This window comes from Oreochromis aureus, linkage group 2, assembly GCF_013358895.1.
Source record: "Oreochromis aureus strain Israel breed Guangdong linkage group 2, ZZ_aureus, whole genome shotgun sequence".
NCBI classification, from domain to species: domain Eukaryota; kingdom Metazoa; phylum Chordata; class Actinopteri; order Cichliformes; family Cichlidae; genus Oreochromis; species Oreochromis aureus.
This window is the reverse complement of record NC_052943.1, coordinates 21,798,962-21,818,481: the sequence shown is the minus strand read 5'-3', so window position 1 is coordinate 21,818,481 and position 19,520 is coordinate 21,798,962. Positions and strand designations below refer to the sequence as shown.

General features: G+C 36.5%; 1 protein-coding gene across 4 annotated transcripts in view; it reads left to right on the top strand.

The window, feature by feature from the left end:
• Window positions 1–3,002: 3,002 nt before the first annotated feature.
• The window catches only part of fam13b (family with sequence similarity 13 member B), a 68,862-nt gene continuing 52,344 nt past the window's right edge, over window positions 3,003–19,520 (top strand). For all 4 annotated transcript variants that reach the window (XM_031732768.2, XM_031732769.2, XM_031732770.2 and 1 more), the window contains exon 1: window positions 3,003–3,246. The gene's annotated coding sequence lies outside the window, so the exon portion shown is untranslated. The remainder of the gene's footprint in view (window positions 3,247–19,520) is intronic.

Genomic DNA, 19,520 nt, shown 5'->3' with positions numbered 1-19,520 from the left:
GTGAGCATCAGGAGAGTCTGAAGATATATTGGCACAAGCGTCATGTCTCAACTTTGTTTCGTTAAGGAGATATGACGATTTGAAAATGCCTCTCATTAGAAAAATTCAGCGGTGATTTTGAACAAGCTCTCCATTGACTTTCTATGGAGAGTTTTAAGACCTTGTGTTGCTCTGAGGAGATTTGCAAAAAAATCTGTAAATCCCACAAGAACGATAGTGACATTTTCTGAAAGCCAGCAAAAATACCTACGTTTTGATGTATAATTTGTGGGGGTTGAGTGGAAATTGAGCGAGTAGCAAGAAGTTGTTCAGACATGAAGAGAAAATTCGAACAGACCAGCCCTCACTCTGAGTTAATTGCATAGCAACCATAGCAACGCATGTATTTTCTGAAAAATCACAATTTTGCAACTGAAAACTTAAAGAGGCATAAAATTAAAACGGTAGAAGATCTGAAACAGCTGAATCACACAGAAATAGCCCAATAATCTGAGAACATTTTAAAGTTTGAATGGAGTTTCTAGGTGAAAGTATGACAAAGTAGATAAGTTTCAAAAACAAGCAAGTTTTAGCAGAATTGTGGAAGTTTCCCATTCATTTCAATGGGACAAATTAAAGGAAAAAAGTGTAATATTTTAAAAAGTATAACAGTAATAAACACCAAAAGTCATAGCACCCATCTCCAGAAAGAGCAGAACAGTATAGAGTTTGAACGGAGAAAATCGGCTGAAAACTGAGGGAGTAGATAAAGTCCAAAAAACGTACGGAAGCAACTTGAAAAAGAAAAATAAAGAATAAAGAGAAACAGGAACTCAATAGTGTGGAAGCCCTTTTAGGGCATCCACACAATTACTGCCCACACAGAAGACAACACTCACAACAATTTAAGCTGTATGGCCATTATGGGCTTTTTTTATTTTTTCATTTGTTTGCTTTTTCCTATAGTCCTATGTGGATGACTTCAGTAGATCACCTAACCAACTCTTTCATTTGAGTTATTTTTTTGTATGTTGTGGACAAGCTATATACAAAACCACCACATTTCCTTTACCTTTTGAATAATGTGCATTATATATATATATAAAAAGAAGCATTTTGTAAGTGGAAACATATAGCCTATACGTTATTGAGAATAAAGAATAAATTCATCATAAGACTTTATAGCATCATGTATATTGTATTACTGCATTATAGCTGTTTTTTGCTATTTAAATCTTGGTTTGGTAACAGATTCTTGGAGGGTATGTGTTTGAAATAGCCCACCAAGCTCACTGTTAGACCTTCCTTAGATTGTTAAACAATAAACACAGCAATAAAGTGTCTATAGAGTGTCTATAGAGCTTGTGTCAGTTTGTGTTTGTATTTAATTCATTTAGTTAAACTATTGAATTATAGTTCAACTGAAACAGCAAAGAAACCTTTTTTTCTTACAACATATTCCACCAGGTGGCGGTAAATACCCATATGGTCACATTTGATATCCTGAAAGTGACTTTGCTCCACTGTATTTATACATAAAATACATTCATGTTAAGTAATATAATGCATAACTAATATAGTACATGTATTTATCATGTCACTAGGTGCAGTATAGGCTGGCTGGATATCAAATACGTGTCATGCTCTTTTATTCACTTTAATCTCTAAAAGTGGTTACGTTTTCATACAGGAATATGTTATCTCTATTACTTCAGTGTTTTATGTTTAGGCACATAAACTATTCATTTAATGATTAATTAACTTGCAACTATCTTTATGTAACTGCACAAACTCTATCTGCCGAAAGGCAGCAAATTGAAGATAAAAGCTCGAGAAAAAAAAAGCACACCTGTGGACCTTAAGGTTACAATTGTTACACATATAGTTTATGGGGTGGACTTTGTTGTAAAGGCTCAGGTTTATTATTCTGCCAGCATATGAACAAAGGGGTGTTTAATAAAGTATATGTAGTTAAAGGTTTTAGTTTATACATTTATTCATTAGTTTTATTTGTAAGAAGCAATGTACAAAAACAAAAAACAAACAAACACCTATCTAACATGCAAGTAATAATAGAAACTGCTGTGTTGATGGGGGCTGTATACATGTTGATACTTTCCATCTCTTGGTACATGGACGTAAAGCATTGCTGTTGAATAAAATGTGTAATATGAGGTGGCAAAAGTGTAAAGAATCTTTGTATTATCAAGCATACAATAGCAATAGTACGTTATTATTTCTAAAATATAAAAAAGAGATTATTAGACTGAACTTACAGCACTGTGCAAAAGTCTCATGCCACTCCTTTCTTTATATTTTGCTTCCAAGGAGCCAGACTTCCATGTAATATTTTAAAGTGAGCAGCAGTTCTCCAGGCTTTCTGAAATTCTTTTACAATTTTTCTTAGACATTGGCTGCTTTTTCTTTAATTTTCAGTCCATTCCTTGTACCAGAGCCTTTTACATTTTCTACTGTTTGTGAAGCCATTCAAGCATAAAAAAGCCACACAACTCAGGGGAAGAACCAGTCTTGCACAATAGTGTAACATAGCCAAAACCAAATTTTAAATGTATTTTTAGTCACTTTGTTACTAGCAGAATGTTGTAAAAACACATTTGGTTATAAAAAAAAAAAAGTGAAACATTACACAGTTTGCCACGAATAAAATGTTTTTTGCGCTAGCAAGGTGCCTCCTAAAGAGATATAAACCCAAGTGTGTTTTTGCCTTACATACTGTACTTACTTTTACGTTTACACATTTGTGAGTAAATCGCTGCATCTATTTCCTGTTTCCCATCACCTATTATTTACCTAGCAACTATATATATATAAAACACATACTTGGAATAGACACTGGATTATTACTGTTATAAGTAGATAAAAAAAAAAATCAGCCACAGATGCGTTTTAAGCCGTCTCTGCCTGTCTACAGCTGTCTGCAAGGCGGGGTCAGTATTTGGCAGCTGTCTCCTGCTGCGCTCACAGTAAAAGAGGCGGGGCCAGTATTTGGCAGGTTCGTCCCTGGAGGGTGTGTGTGTGTATGTGTGCGAGTCTCTCCAAGCAACGACCTGCGAACGGGCATCCGAGCCAGTCTGAGCAAAAAAACAGGAACCACATTAATTTCGAGTGTCTTTGCAATGTTCCCGACGATATTTCTACATTATTTGCTTTGATCTCGTCAAAGTTACCGTCTCACCAGACGTCGGCTTCAAAAACGAAACAAGAAATTAATGCATCTCGCTCCGCTTTCCTGTTTGTTTTGACCTGGTAAGGTACCCCGGAGCGTCTGATTAGCTTTCCTTGCTAACAGCTCTTCTTCTGGTTCTCTCAGCATCTTAAACGCTAACTAATGCTAGCCTGCTAAGCTAACTCTGTCTGACCATTTCTATTATGTGTTTATATCATTTTTTCTCATGTATACCTGATAGGATATATCTGCTCTACATGTGTCTTTACGTAGAGGGTAATATTAAAGCGCACAGCGGGGCTTAAAACCGTTTGCGACTACATTTGTGGTCACTGTGAGCTAGCGGCTAACGGATAGCACCGAATAGCAGTTCCATCACATCTGTGGCTCCTCCGCAGGCACGGTAAGCTAACTCGGAGACAGAAAAAGAAACTCTTAAATAATTGAGTGTTTAAGGTTTTTATCAGTGCCGCAAGAAAAAAAATACTCAATGCGGTTTTTTTTTTTTAAAGTTTTGTGTACATTTGATAATATATATAAATTATGGAGTTGTGTGATATTGCTTGTGCATGAAGAATATGAGACGCAGTAGGATAGTTTAAAATCACCCGGTTATGACGGGTTTTTTGTACAGGATTATACGGAAACCGTTTTGAAATCTGTGTTCCTGGAATTCGCGTTCTCCCGAGTTGTAGATGGTGGTTTCATTTTCTGTTCTGTTTATCTCTGGAAAGCTTCATCACTGACACAGATGCTTCCTGCTCGGATGCATTTAACTGTGTGTGCTGGAATGTTCGCCAGTGTTTAGGTTCACATGATTTGATATGAAGCTGTGCTGATCCAGATGAGGATATGTATATGTGCAATAATTGCTTCAGCAATGGCGTTACATTGAAATGAGAGGCTGACGTTTATTTCTGAGCTCTTTGAAGTCTTGGTGATTGCATAATGGCATCCGGCAACATGTCAAGAAGCATGACGGATTGGTCTTCATACGCTGTATAGTGTGCATAAGTTAAACAACTTCCATGTGTATGAAAACTAGACTGTAATTCATAATTATTCATAAATATTTGGCCAATTTAGGTCATAAATAAGGCATTAGTTAAGAGGAATTTACCAGTATATCAAGCTATGTTGTTAGTAATATTATTTCTGTGCCTACCATATAGGTTCAAAATAATTTTTTCACTTCATGACTTGTAGGAGTTAATTCTGTTAAACCCTTTTAGTTTGAATGCATTTCAAACTACAGCGCACCTAAATAATATACATTCACAATTATTAGTTATACCTCTTCAAGTGATCATCCACAAATACCTAATTAGCAAGTCACATGGCAGCAGCTCAATGGATTCAGGCATGCAGACTTTGTCAAGTCAACCCCCTGAAGTTTAAACTTAGCATCAGAATGAGGAAGAAAAGTGGTTTCAATAACTTTGAACATGGTATGACTGTTGGTGCCAGATGGGCTATTCTGAGTATTTTCCTACACACCTCTCTGTACTATCCATAAGTAAAACAAGTACTCTCACAATCTAGTTTGAAGTTGAGTCTGGTCTGGAAAAGGGAAAATATCCAGTGAGCAAAAAATCTTTGGATAAAAAGCCTTGTTTGTGCCAGAGGTCAGAGAAGAAAGCTGCTTTGAGTTGATAGGCAGCCAACAGGGACTCGAATATCAGCAGTTGGGCACAACTGTCTTAAAATTGTGTTTAAATGGTACATAATAAGTTCAAAATTGTTACGTCCCTCTGCAGCCTCTAATCTGCTCAGTGTGTTCACCTGGTACTAATTGGCCACACCTAGTCAGGTGTGGATAAAAGCATACCTGAGGCAAGCTTCCCGGGAAGCTCACTTGTCTTTGCCTTGGTGGTACCAGCCGTTTTAGCCAACCTGCTATGCCATTTTAAGATAAAACCTCTTCTCACACTCACTCTGGTATTCGTCTCCTTTTTTATGTTGCGGCTTTTGAGCCGGGTCGTAACATAAGTGGGGGCTCGTCCGGGATAATTTGGACATTTTAGTGGAGACTGAATATCAGTTATTTTGGATTGCTTTTAAGTGGGTGAGCGAAGGTGTTCACTGTGATTGAGTAACATCCCTTTAGTAAGTGTGTTTCGGCTGGGTGGCTGTGCTGCCCTTCCATCGGAGCACTTGTTTGTTGTTTTGCTTTGTTGTTTTAATTTGTTGTGTTTGGTGGTTATCCTGGGTGGGGGTACACTTCAGAGTTTGGTAGGAGACTATATCTCTGGTCTGCTGCCTGCTCTTGAGTTCGCGTTTAAAGTTGCCTCGAGCCCGGTACACCACTGAAGACTAGACAGGTAAAGTTTTATTGGGTTTTTTTAGCGTTTTAGGATGGGAGTTGCTCAAAGTGAACCAGTGGCACCAAACTTGGTAGGAGGTTTGAGACCATTCATTAATTATGGTCTTGTAGCTGAGGTAGGTAGGTCGTTTTTAAGTTGGCATAGTGTGTACACCGTGTGTTCATCTAATATGTCAGTGTTGATGGATGCTAACGAGATCCTTGTGTGGTGAGTGTTTTGTGCTGTGACCTTTAGTGTTGTGGGGAATATGGCTATTTTGTTGGATCACTTGTGAGTGTTGTTGGCCAGGTGATGGCAATAACACTGAGGGGTGCTGAGTCCCCCTTGATGTGATCATTGTGTGGCCATAGCTCTCCATTTGTGGTTGGTCACTAGTGTGTTTGCTTTACTGAACTTTTTGGATTAAAGTAACTTGTTGTGGTATAGGGCCACTTGTATGCGACTGTTTGTGTGGTGGAGACAACAGATCACTTAGTTGTGATTATTTGTTGCTACTTTTGGTTTTGTGTTGTAGCAGGTCAGGTAATCATTTTGGGTTTGTGACTGTTGTGCTCCTTTGTGTTGGTCACATGTTACTTTTTGTGTGTGTTCAGTATGGCAACTTCAAATCCTCATGCCCATCCATGCTTACAGATGCCAACTATAATGTGAACACTGTGCTTCTGTTAGCTTTTACTTTTATTTCAGGTTTGTGGGTCAAGGACCTGAAGGCTTCAGAGGGGCTTTTAATAAATTTAGGGGTCCTAGAGGAACCCTTTTGAGGGAGGAGGTGTTACGTCCCTCTGCAGCCTCTAATCTGCTCAGTGTGTTCACCTGGTACTAATTGGCCACACCTAGTCAGGTGTGGATAAAAGCATACCTGAGGCAAGCTTCCCGGGAAGCTCACTTGTCTTTGCCTTGGTGGTACCAGCCGTTTTAGCCAACCTGCTATGCCATTTTAAGATAAAACCTCTTCTCACACTCACTCTGGTATTCGTCTGTTAGCGATACTGAGCCATCAAAAATGAATGGTTCAAAACCTCTTCTCACACTCACTCTGGTATTCGTCTCCTTTTTTATGTTGCGGCTTTTGAGCCGGGTCGTAACAAAAATAAAATGTTTGCTGCAATGCTACCTTTGCCCCTGTTTTTAAACAAAGTCAATATATGGCAAGTCTTTGTTGTAAAGCTTTGACACAAACTCCATTTGGACTTGTCAGGATAAACAGTCTGTTAGCCTTGAGGAATTACCCAGTATGCTGTTAAGTGGCATAATTGTGTAAATATGAAGTTATTAATTAAATAGTTTGTTTGACAACTTGTGTCCTATGATTGTTCCCAGTTGAAGAGAGCTACTTGCAGATTTGTAATGGCTGTCCTTATTAATGTGTATGATTCATAGGACAGGAACTGTGAGTAAGAAGACTGTACAGTCATAAAAGCCCCCTTCTCATGCGTTTCAGCAGTATCCATGGCAGTAATAAGATAAATAATAATATAAGCTATTTGAAAAGACACGGTGGGCGTTATATCTTTTAACTGGTACAGCATTTATGAAAATTGGTACTAGGGCTGCCACAAACGATTATTTTGATAGTCGACTAGACACCGATTATTTTTGCGATTAGTCGACTAATCAGATCATGCATCCATTGGATGTAAAACGTACAGCTTATTTCACCAGCATGCATCTGCTCTTAAATAACTATCATTAGCTTACAGCTTTAAGTGTTTAAGGTATGTGCTAACTAAAATTAAAGACAAGATGATAGTTTATTAAATTTTAATGACATTTGTAGTTTGTTTGGTGGAGTTTAAAAAACTCAGCCGTCTGCTCCTTACTATCTAAAATATAACAGGACACCGGAGTATATTCTCGAGCATCTCACACTTCTGATAATCAGTTGTCTGCTTGACGTTTATTCAGCTGTGTAAAAACTATAACTTTAATCTCAGCCAACCCGATTTACTCAGGAACAAATAAAATACTAAAAAAAGCCAAACAATATCATTTTTAAATTATCTAAGTGACTAATATATCATGTTTAACCTCAGTAGCGAAAGACGGCGGTGGGTTTGAAAACGATTTGCTGGGAGTCCGGTGTTCTCACCGGCTCTAGTGAGCCGTCAACCCCAGCTAGCTATCGAGCTGGTGGGTAACAGACGTCTCCGAAAACGTCGGAGCACTTTTGAAAATATGTGATGTCTTGATAAACTGAGCAGATATTTGAGGTTTACACAGCTATATTCTCGCCTGAAAATATGTTAAACGTTTATTTTGTGACCCAGAAAGAATAATAAGAGTGATATTAAAACTAACTAGCTGCCGCCATTGTTGAAAACTGAGCAGGGCCGCGCTATGAATTCTGGGACACAGCTTCTTCTTCTTCGGGGTTTAACGGCAGCTGGCATCCTTGTACATGCAGTGCTGCCATCTTCTGTTTCAGTCCGTCATTACACTCTTAAATCCTACTACTTCTGCGTCTTTTGGGATCTTACAGAGCTTCAAACGACGCGTCGACTATTAAATTAGTCGTCGACGATTTTAATAGTCGACGTAATCGTGACTAGTCGACTAATCGTGGCAGCCCTAATTGGTACCTTTGCTCACCACTGGGTAATTTACAGTCATAAACACCAGGCTTCGAGCTTTTTAATTGTAATAGAAAGCTCTGTTTTACTTTGGTAGTAAATGATACATTTCTGTTGTTTGTCAGACAAAACAAGTTAACTAGATTTCAAAGTATGCTATGAAAAGCTTTTTATGAAATTTAAATTTAAAAAATATGTAATTAAGTTGTTCTCTGACATCATCAGCTAACCAAATGATGGGGATGGCATTTTGATAACTACAGATATACTAATATATCAACAGAACATTTGCATTGGTCTTCATGAGTCAATTTTATCAGTTTTATAATGGGTAAATATATACCAGGATTGTTACAAAGGGCTGAAAGACTTCTAACAGTTATGTTAAGAGCTGTCCAGACAACATCTTTGTTTTTGATACTAGTTTATTAACAAAAAGCTTTAAAAAAATTAGATTATATGTTATTTATGTCACAAAACTGTCCTGGCAGTAATTTAATACAGAAGCAACCTCTGATTTATTTCTATATTGTGTTGAGCTCTTCAGATATAAAATAAGAATTGTTTTTATCTACTTTAATCTTAGGCCTTCTCAGTACAGTATAACCTGTTACCAAAACTCTAGTGTCTAAGAAACAACAGGTGGATCTACACAGGTCAGTGGAAAAAATGAAAAGTAGTTGTAAAGTCAGCTGCTGTAAAAACACCTTGGATTTAATCTGACAGTACTTTACAATCTAAAGTGGTCTTATACAACAGTTCTCCAATAAAGTCTACCTTAATAAAGGTTATAATGCTCCATGTTTGATGAAACTGTTTAAGCAAAGTGTTGATTCAGCTTTATGGTCATTCTAGAGTTGAGTTCTGGAGTTGTTGGTGTAAATGGACTGGATAATGGGAGCGCAAACCTCTCTCTAATAAAAACTGATCAGTATGATTTTATTGTGATTGGTTTTGAAATGGGCTGCATTAGCTTTAACTCAATGTTTAACTGTAGTTAAAATCTATTTTAAATTTTTATTACTCCTCCAGTGATTTTTTTCAATGTATATGCACTTTTTTCCCACAGTGCATATACATGCATGTTAGGTTAACTGGTGATTCTAAATTGGCTATAGGTGTGTATGTGAGTGTGAAGGGATGACTTTCCATTTATGCTAGCCCTGCAACAGACTGGCAGCCTGTCTAGGGAGTACTTTACCTCTCACTACATGAAAACTGAGAAAACTGTTCCAGCCGTAAGTTGGGTAAGATGGATGGATGAAACTGTAAATTTTCCAAAAATGGTGACAATGGCTCTTACTCTTAGAGACTCTTAGAGTGGAGTGTAACATATTAAGCCCTAAATACGGGAGAAAAAGCAGTAATTTCTCATATTGTGACAGGAATCGGTATGATTTTCAAATATTCAAGTTGTCATCCACTAATAAAAAATGAGTAGTGACTGGGTGCTGGCGTAGCTCACTGGGTTGAGTAGGGGATCCATATGCCACATTCAAGAATAATTGGATAAGTTAGTATTTTTCTTTCATGAGATGCCTAGATGTTAACAGCTGGAAATTTAATAATTAGAGTAATTATTTTACCTCTAGTCACCTATTAACTAAATGTAACTAGCTATTAATACTCCAATATTCCATACAGATTCCCAGCTATTTTGGATAATTGTGAATATGGAGGTCATTAAGATGCATAAGGAATTTACTTTTTTTTTCAATTCACATTAAGTGTACTTAAACTGAACCTGCAGCCCTTTATGTGGAGTCTCTCACGTATGCACATACCAACAGAGTCAGAACTCTCCAGCCTCCTACAGTGTCAGATAAGACATACATGTAAGACGACCCATAGTTTTTATATGGAAGGAAAAACACACGCACACACAGCAGTGTCAAAATCACACAGCTGCCTGGAGTGTGAAACTATTGTTGCCAGGTCATTGAATGTTTTTTTTTTTTTTAAAGATGCTGTGGATAGGGCCTCAAGCCAAACTAAATATGCCCCAAAGTTTGCTAAAGCTGGAGCAATACTACCAGAAAGTTACAAAGTTAAATCTCATTAGGTTTATGTTAGCACTTGTATATCAAATATGCTTCATAACTTATAACTAGTAGAATTGGTGAAAACACCATTTGTATGTTTGTATGTCATGTGTAAGCACAAGACTAAGTACTCAGTGATGGAAAACAACAAACTCCCATGAAAAGGAGTAACAATATCAAAGTATGTAGCTACAAGCTGAGGAAATCCAAAGCACTGCCTTCTGTTGTAAATTAAACCAAAACTGCCCAAAGGCAGTGTCATGCTGTGTGTCACTGACCTGGCTCAAAGACTGTGTAAATGGAGATGGTTCACTGGGTGGCTGAAGAAACAAAAGCTTCTACATGAGAAAAGAAAAAAAAACCTCATAGAAGCTTTTTCCCCCATATTTTGTCATTTACCTTGAATAACAAAGAATATCAGAACTTTAACTGTACATACAGAATAGATGGAAATGATGAAAATCACCCTTTGGTTTGATAAATGCCAAACGCGTACATGCTTTAGGACTTCCACCAACAGATATGACTAGTATGATCCTTTTGATGTAATTGCTAAGTGCTCTCAAACATGGAGCTATCACTGTTTCCTCAATGACAGCTTCCTCAGTAAAAATCGCTGTGTCGGGTAATTATGAAATCAGGAAGTCACGTGAAAGTACAGTTTGTCACTACTTCTAAAAAGTATGTAAGTTATCAAGCTCCTTGTGGTATGAAATAATACTTTGCAGAAGTGGTCAGCAAGGAGAGTGGTAAGTGGGATAGATAGCACTTGGGTCTGGTATAAACTAAATGTCCCACGTATAAACTGATCTATGGAGAGTGCTAGAGAATCAGTCTTGTGTAAAGATCTGACTGATCATCTTTAAAAGATCAGTGATGAGTACCATGAAGGGAAAAACTATGAAAAAGAGAGATGGAGTTGAGGGGGGGGAAGTAAACCAAAACCCTTAATACACTTTGAAAGACTTGATGGATCTTTTTGCTCATGTCTGAGTGCGAAATACCTTAAAAGGCCTTGCAGCCTCCAGGCTTTGTGGGTCAGAACTGTTTGGGCAGCAACAATAGTCCAATAGAGAGTGGTTACAATCTTTTGACAATTTGTATTTACAATGTTTGAAAATTCCACATCAGAAATTGATAATTACATTTATACGTTTAAAATAATTCACTTTGTTTAGTATGTTAGTAGATAAACAGTATACTTCTCACTGGTTTTCATCTTGTTTCTATTTGCTGTAGTTATTTGATGAAAGCAGTTCTTAATTTTAGTTTGGAGTTCATTTGAAAAGCAGAGGGCTACAGTATTCAATTAGGCAGATGGAGAAATCCTGTACTGAGCAGCTGGTTAGGGTTAAGTAATCTGGGGCTGACACCGTGTTCTCAGTAGGTTTAAGGGCAGTGCCCTAGCCGTACAGCATCTGCTGAGTGTCGAGCAACCACAGAGATTGCATGGTGAGCAAGGTCATATGACTGGAAATACAGAATGACAAACGACCATAAAATATATGTGTAACTCTTAGCACTATTTTCTACAATATTTGCAGACCTTTGTATATTAAGTCTGTGGTTTTCTTCCTGCTTTGGAAAGCCCCAGTCGCTAAATATCTCTAAGCGTATTGGTTTCTATATCTATTTTCAGTTTTGGTTTGCATAATTATATATATATATATATATATATATATATATATATATAAAACAGCTACCGGAAACTAAAGACTGAATTGGTTTAGTTGCCCAAGTTTCCTTGTTTTTTATTAGTAGAAAGAAATAGTGACTCACTTTTGTTGATTATTTTTTCTTTATAATGTATGTAAGTGACTTCACACATATTTCACATATACTATCACAACTGGGGTGGGTGATCAGTAAAAACAAAACTTGAATTCACCCTTGTTTTAAGTCCTGTTTAAGGCAAATTGCAGTCAGTAAAGCCAACAGTCAGTCAGCTGTTACTGCATGCTTTCAAACCTCTTGAATTATACTTGTTACAGGTAGGGCGAGGCTTTGCAAATGGCTAATACATTAATTTGACCTTGACCTCAGAGGTGAGTTTTCCTGTCTTGATTTTGCAGTAGTGCTGTTTGGCTTGGATTGAAGGGTAAAGTTAGTTTGCTGGCAGCAAACTCAGCTATTAAAACCTCTCAACACTGCTCTGGAGCCATTTCAGGTCAAGTCATTTCTTACCTAGATCTGGGATCAGCTGTGCTCACTTGTTCAGCATTGGCTTTTGCACAGAAACTCATTTAATGGGATGTACTTTGGTTTATTTTCATCTGGGCACATTAGGGGTTTATGTTACAATGTTACATGAATATGATGGATACTCTCTATTACTGTTCATATAAATCAGTAAAATTAAGGAAATATTTTTAAACATTTATAAAAATCATAGCAAACATATTAGAACTGTTTAAAGTTGTACACAAAGGCCATGCATTATATAAAACTAGACGTGCATGGGAAACTACATTTTAATAATTATTTATGTTAGTTTTTAAGTATCAGAATCATTAGGTTGAACAACAACAACTAAGTGATTATAATATCATGAAACAGTTCCCTTGAAGTCTGCAAACAATAATATGAATTGTTTCCCATCCTTAATATTTTGTTTACATTACACTTTAATAAGTGCACAGTCTTTCTAGATTCTGTTGTGTGTTTCAGTTTTCCCAGATGGGTTTCTACTTACAAAAAGAAAATTACATCATTACTCTGGATACTTTGTACATGCTGTTCCTTTTTCCACACGTGGAATGAGTTGGGTAAAAAAATGGTGCTTTTTCAATTACATTTTTGGTCATTTGCATTGACTTTAATTATCTATTATACCTGTCTTCTTATCATAGTAAAAAATGGCAAACAAAATTTAGCAAGTGCATCTTGAAGAGAAAATCGACTCTTTTGTGTGTTCGATGCATGTGGAGAACAAGCATTGACTTGTGGCTACAGAGCAATTATTGAGAAGCAAATCCTCATTGATCTAAGCTCATTTCTCTGCCCTTTTTGGTGAGAATGCAAAACTGCCTAAACGTAATGGCTAAAATATCCTTCTTAATTAGCCTAACTACTTACCACCATGTAGATTTGTTCACTTAAAAAAAGTTAAAAATATAAAAAGATGCAGTTAAAGGAAGTAAAAGACAGCAGCAAAAGCTATAATTAAAATGTCACTTCCTCTATTCTCTGTGAAACTATAGCTTGAACTCGTATCAGATTTTGCTTGGTCACTGTTTAAATGCTCTTCAGCCTGTTCATTTGTCAGCTTATGCTCACAGCTGGTGTTTTGATCTATTGTTTACACACAGGAACTCACACACAGATGGGAATGACAAGACTTGTACTATCCTGTGTAGGCTATTAGTTCTGTGTTAATTGAGCCTCATGCAGTCTTTGTATAGTAATGCAAAGAATGTTCATTCTGTGGTACTGGACAACAGGCTTGGGATTTCCTCATTGTTTGAGTTTGACTTTCCCATTGCACCGTCACTGCTTTCACAGAGATGCCAGACATACACGATGTACAAAGGCAACAGTGAAGTAAAATACCGGCAGAATACTGGCCCAAAGTTGGAGTGCAGACATTTGGAAATTTCCATCAATGTGAGAACGAGTGAGAGAAAGAGGTGATACAGATCGATGCTAAATCAATAAAGCTCAACGTCATTGCCTCAAAGCAAGCTGGGCCCAGTAACTCCTCCAAGCTCTGCTAAGGTCGGGCTACCACCTAATCTGTGATGCTTTGATGGTGAACTGAAATGAATGTGTTGAGGTATATGAAAGCTCTGGAAACAAAACATTTACTTTCAAATGTGTAAGTCGTGTATTTCAGTAGGAAGTGTACTTCACACCAGTGGTGCATATTTTGTCACCATGGCAACTAAGAAAAAAGAAAGACATAGCAATTGTATTTACTATGTATTTAATAGATATCAGTACCATCAAAATAAATAACCAACATAACATGCATACAAGACATGAGATATATATCACCATACAAAACCTATCCACAGATTATACACCTGCTGAATTTAGTGTGAACCACACCTGAATGTTAAAATGACAACTGCAGTTACTTAACAGTACCAGTTTGAAATCAATCTGTTGAATTAAAACCCCAATTTTATAGTAATTAATGTTCTTGTTCATAATCTTTTGCATAATTTTTCTTGATAGAGGGTAATTACTTTAGATGTGCAAGCACCACATGACTTTGTTGCTGTAGATGCTATCATTTGATCAAAAACCACTGGTTTATTATTACTTAGTTTTTTAAGGATATATTAGTGTTAGCTCCAGGGGGACAATTTAAAGCACGGTTTTCACCTCTGAAGGCCTGAGGAAAATAATAATTCGTTTATGATATAAGGCCTCTAAACAAAAAAATCTTCAACTACATAATTGCTCTATCGGGATTGGCGTGATAAAGAGGCTGCACTAAAAGTTGATAATACACTATCAAAAGTCACTTTTATCTTTTATGTAACATTGCTGAATGTTCAAGTGATGGCCTACTGTCATCCAGACATGGTATAATTCACGACAGTAAAGCTACAGTATATAGCCAATGCTTAGACAGTAATATACAGTATGCATACTGTGTAATAGACTTCTCTGGGAGATTGCACAGTTCGTGTGCAAGTTACCTTTTTTAAGATGGTTATATTTAATAAAATATGACCTTAACCATTTCTTTAGTTGAAGAAAAATCTGATTTGGGTTATTGGTAAAGTGTTAAAAAAATAAATTCTGTATGTCTGTTTACCCAGATGGCAACCAATCAAACTTTATGCAAATGTCCCAAACAAAATGCTGCTTTCCCTCCACTCCCACATTTGGCTGCACAGAGCTGCACTTGTTTCCACTGTAGGCGTTAGAGCGTTTTTCAATGTCAAAGCCCTTCTGGGAAGCAAAGAAAGGTTGTTTTTTTTTTTTTACTGTTTCCCTTGAAAGGCACATAAGTCGGATGAAATTTTAAGACAAATTAATTCAAAGGCCTTCATAAATCAGTTGGTTGTTTATCCATAAAATATCAGTATAAAGTAGCAGAAAATATTTGTTACAGTTTCCAAAAATGTCTGTAGGTTGCATTTTCTAAATGACTGTCCAGAATGATATGACGCGTGCTGCATAGGCTGGATTTGTTGGAGTACATGAAACAAGATTTAGCTCTGTTCACCCCCTTGATCTGTCATATTCATCAGATTCTCTAGCTTCAAAGAAAATCAAGCTAACCAACATTTGACAGCCAATTGAACTAGTTTTTAAAGTACAATTTGCTTTTCATTTGACATGAAATAGTATAGAAATATATCTTGAAATGGTTATTTTTATTAGATGACCCCTGCATCTTCAAAATAATTAACAGGAAGATTGTGAATGTTTCTTGAGGGAAAGAGAGGCCTGAAAAGAAGATATCCCCCAAAGACATGTGCTTATTAATTTATCACAGAAGGAGCAGCTAAACTAGGCTAGAGCAGTGAGCTGCTGCTGATGATTCAAGGGCAAACACCAGCTTTACTGCCTTTTTTTTCTCCTGATCTTCTCCTTACCTCACTTGCCCTTTCTTCTGTGACTTCATTAGTGTTTCTGCACACAAACAGGATTCTGATTGAGCAAGGTAATTGCCAGTTTTCCTCATTAGGCATAAGAAAAATAAAACACAAACAAATTGTAAAAATGATGTGCCGTCTTTGTGTGGATATACTACTCAATTTTCCCCCTTTGGCTGAAAGAATAGGAATAGCAATCTGTTTAGCACAGATGATGCTCTTTTATTCTCTATAACTCTACTCCTTCTGTATTCCCTCATCTGTCTGTATCTTAGACTCTGAGCCTGACTTGACCTGCTGCTGTCTGCCTCCAAGAAATAGACTAGAATTTCAAAGTTGTAAAATAAAATAAAACTGTAACCTAAAATTAAAAATGTTAACTATCCACAAAATATTTGATTTTGTACTAATAAATGACTGAATGCTAAATAATACTCTTCAACTCTAAAACTAATCTACAGATTAAGCTAGATAGAGCTGTAGTATCTACTTGAGTCTTAGTAGGAAAATGTATTTATTTATATTTACATCTATTTATATGTAGTCCTTCTATTCTGTTGCTTTATACACTTGCCATGAACAGTCTATGTAATAACATTAGATGTTATTCAACCTTTAGGCTTTTTAACACAAAAGATAGTGCTATCTGTGTATATATTTTTTTTAAATTACTTAATATTTTTTCTTAAATTCTACAAATGGAGAATAAAAAAAAAATAAAATTAAGTATCAAACTTGTAATTCTTGCAGCGAGAATCTAAATGACAGAGTATTTATTTTTCACCAAAATCCCTGCTCTCTGTTGTTGCCATTCATGCAGATAGTGAACATTACCTGCTAACAGCATGTCACTAAAATGTACAGATACAAGAAGAAGAAAACAAGGAAGTTATTACAACATTACAACAACATCCTTTTGCTGGGACAGGGTGTATCATTAGGGTGGCTTAGTGCTACAAGGCAAATGAAAAGACTTGGCACTAATACCAGACAGCTTAAAATGTGCACAGACAGGTTTTAGGTCAGCTTTCACACCACCTATATGTTTTTGATTTATAAATGTTTTAATAGATGTTGTATTTCCTGTCTTTGTGTTCGTACTTTCTTTTACGGGCTTTCATCTGCAAACTTTATTTTTCGAACCCCTATCTGTTAATGTTTTGCATACTGAGACTGATACAGCTGTGTATGTAAAAACACCTTAGCTGCTGGGATCAACATAATCACTAGCTGTGCTTAGCAGGTTTTTGATATGCTTCGTGTTATTCAGGTTCTTTTAAATTAGTTAAACATTACGAATGGCTAACTGGGCTCAAGGTAGTAGAAAATTAACACCATTTCTCTGAGGTGACATGTTGTAAGTGGTATCTGAGTAAATGAGTAAGTCTCAATTTAAAAGCCACCACTTTGTGCTCAGTAACTCAGATTGCAAATCAGGTGGCACAGAAAATGTTTAATGTTTAAGTATACACACCCTGAATGATAAATACCAATGCCTGAAACATTTGATGAGTGCTTAAAGTGACGTGTCATCTTCAGTACTTCAGTGACAGACCTTTTATTGGGGGTGGGGTTGGTGTGGGTCATTCCAACATTATCGACTTAAGTAAAGACTTAACAACCAATGGATACATGTAACAAATGACTTGAGTCCAATACACCTAACACAGTAGGTGCGTGTGGAAATATGAGGCCATAATAATGGTTTTATGGCAGACCATAAAAGTTGATAAAGTTAAGGGGATTCATGTTTCTTCTCACGTTTTACCTTTTAAGACTTTCAGGAAAGAGAATGAAAATCTCTTTCTTGAAGATTTTTTTTCTTTGTATGTATTAGAGCTGGGCGATATAAGATTTTTTCATATCACGATATGTTTTTTTCATTTCAGGCGATAACGATATATATCACAATATAAGCCAAATAACTATATTTGTAAGATTTAAATGTGCCGTTGCTCACAAGTAAAATGTGAAATAATCAGCAGCTTGTTTTGATTTAAATATTTATTTCCCATAATAAGTTCAACAGGGTAGATGTACTTAAGGAACATGAGACTTTTTCAGATAAATAAAGGCAAATATTGCAAACTACACAAAAGGCAGCCGCTAAAGCGTTTAAGTTTCAAAATAGAACAAACAAAACAGACTATTGTCAATTCCACTTAGAAACAAAATATTAATTCTAAAAATAAATCTTAGTTTGTTTTACAGAAGAACAGACAAAATTGAATAACTTTTGTCAATATCAAATAAACTGAGAACTAAGAGGAAATTCTCAATCTCTCCTTGTTGTATAGCTTAGCTTTTCAAACCGTTTTAACAGTTACTTTAGTCTGACAAAAGCCGAATGACGAATTAGCGCTTTCAGTCAGAGATTGAGCATCCACCGGTTTATTGTATTTCCAGACTTTCGGCACAATTTACAGTGCGCGCTACTCTGTTTTTTGTCAGACTTGAAATAGCCGAAATACCTTCACACTACGGAACTTCTATGGCCCTTCTGTTCGACAAGCTCTCCGGCATTGGAACCATCATCTGTTTTTTCTTCGGTAACCTTCGCTCACGCTCTCGGTTGATTTGTCTCTAGTCGGCACACTCATTTCCTTCATTACCCGGGCTGCACGGCTGGCTGCTTCCCAAACAAATACACATGTGCGCCTTGGCACTTGTGCTGTACGTAACAAGTCACGTGACGTGACGCTGCGGCTGTGATTGGTTCGGCTCTGCGCTACTTAATTTGGATTGGCTGTTCTTTTTTTTTTTTTTAAGAGGACAAGAGAGATGAGGCCTATCGCAATAGTTTAATTTTTCTATCGAGAAAAAGTTATTTCGCAATACATATCGTTATCGTTCTATCGCCTTAGGTCTTATGTTACGTCTTAGGTCTTATGTTTCACTAAGTTTTAAGACTGGGTTTTTATTGTATCAAAATTTTTACTTTAGTTTTTTACTTTAGTTTTTACTTTAGTTTCATTAGTTGTTTTTTTCTTTAATGTGTTTAAGTAATATACTTGGCAAGAATTGTTCAGGGGCAAGGTTCAAGAAATTCAGAATAGATTTGTGAGGCAGATGAGTCACATAGACACCCAAGTTCCAATAAATTATTACACGAATTCAAATATGCAAATATTTTTTTAAGCTCAGAAATTTAAGACAGTACATAATTGAGAACGAAAAGCAGAACTACTGAAATGCAGGAAACAGGAGCAGTTTCTGGGTTTGTTCTTATGAAGAGAATTCCTGGCCCAGCTACTTCCTCCAACCTTCTTTTTGTCACTTTGTACTTCCCTCATTTAGTTTGACCATGATAGTTTGGCAACTGATCACAGACTGCAGAATTGAACCACTTTGATCTCTTTTATTCAGTAGATTTCACACCATGGTGTGCGTTGGGGAGAATTTGCTGATTTATTTATAATGCCCTGTGAATATTTTATTTCCATTGTGGTCATGGACTCTGTTTTAATGGAAAAGACACTGTTTTGCACATCAGAGGTTCAACTTAACAAGTCTTTTGTTCTCATAGTTTTTTCTTTTCTTTTTTTTTTGCTGCTGTTATCACTTGGACCATGTCAGTGAACAATGTGGCTATGTTATCTTTCATTAATATTGTTTATAGTCATATTGTGGAACCTCTGATCTTTCTGTTCAGGTTTCATATCTATGTGAACACAGGTGCTGCCATACTGAAATGTGATACAAGTCACAGGGCAAGCTTATTGGATAGAGTCACGATCCAGAATCTGATTCTCCCGGCAGGTGTAGTTGAACTGACTCAAATCACATGATTAGTTGTGAATATATTCCCTGGAAAAAAAATCTTGCCACCTTAACTCAGTTTCTGCAAACTTGTATTTTACTTTGAA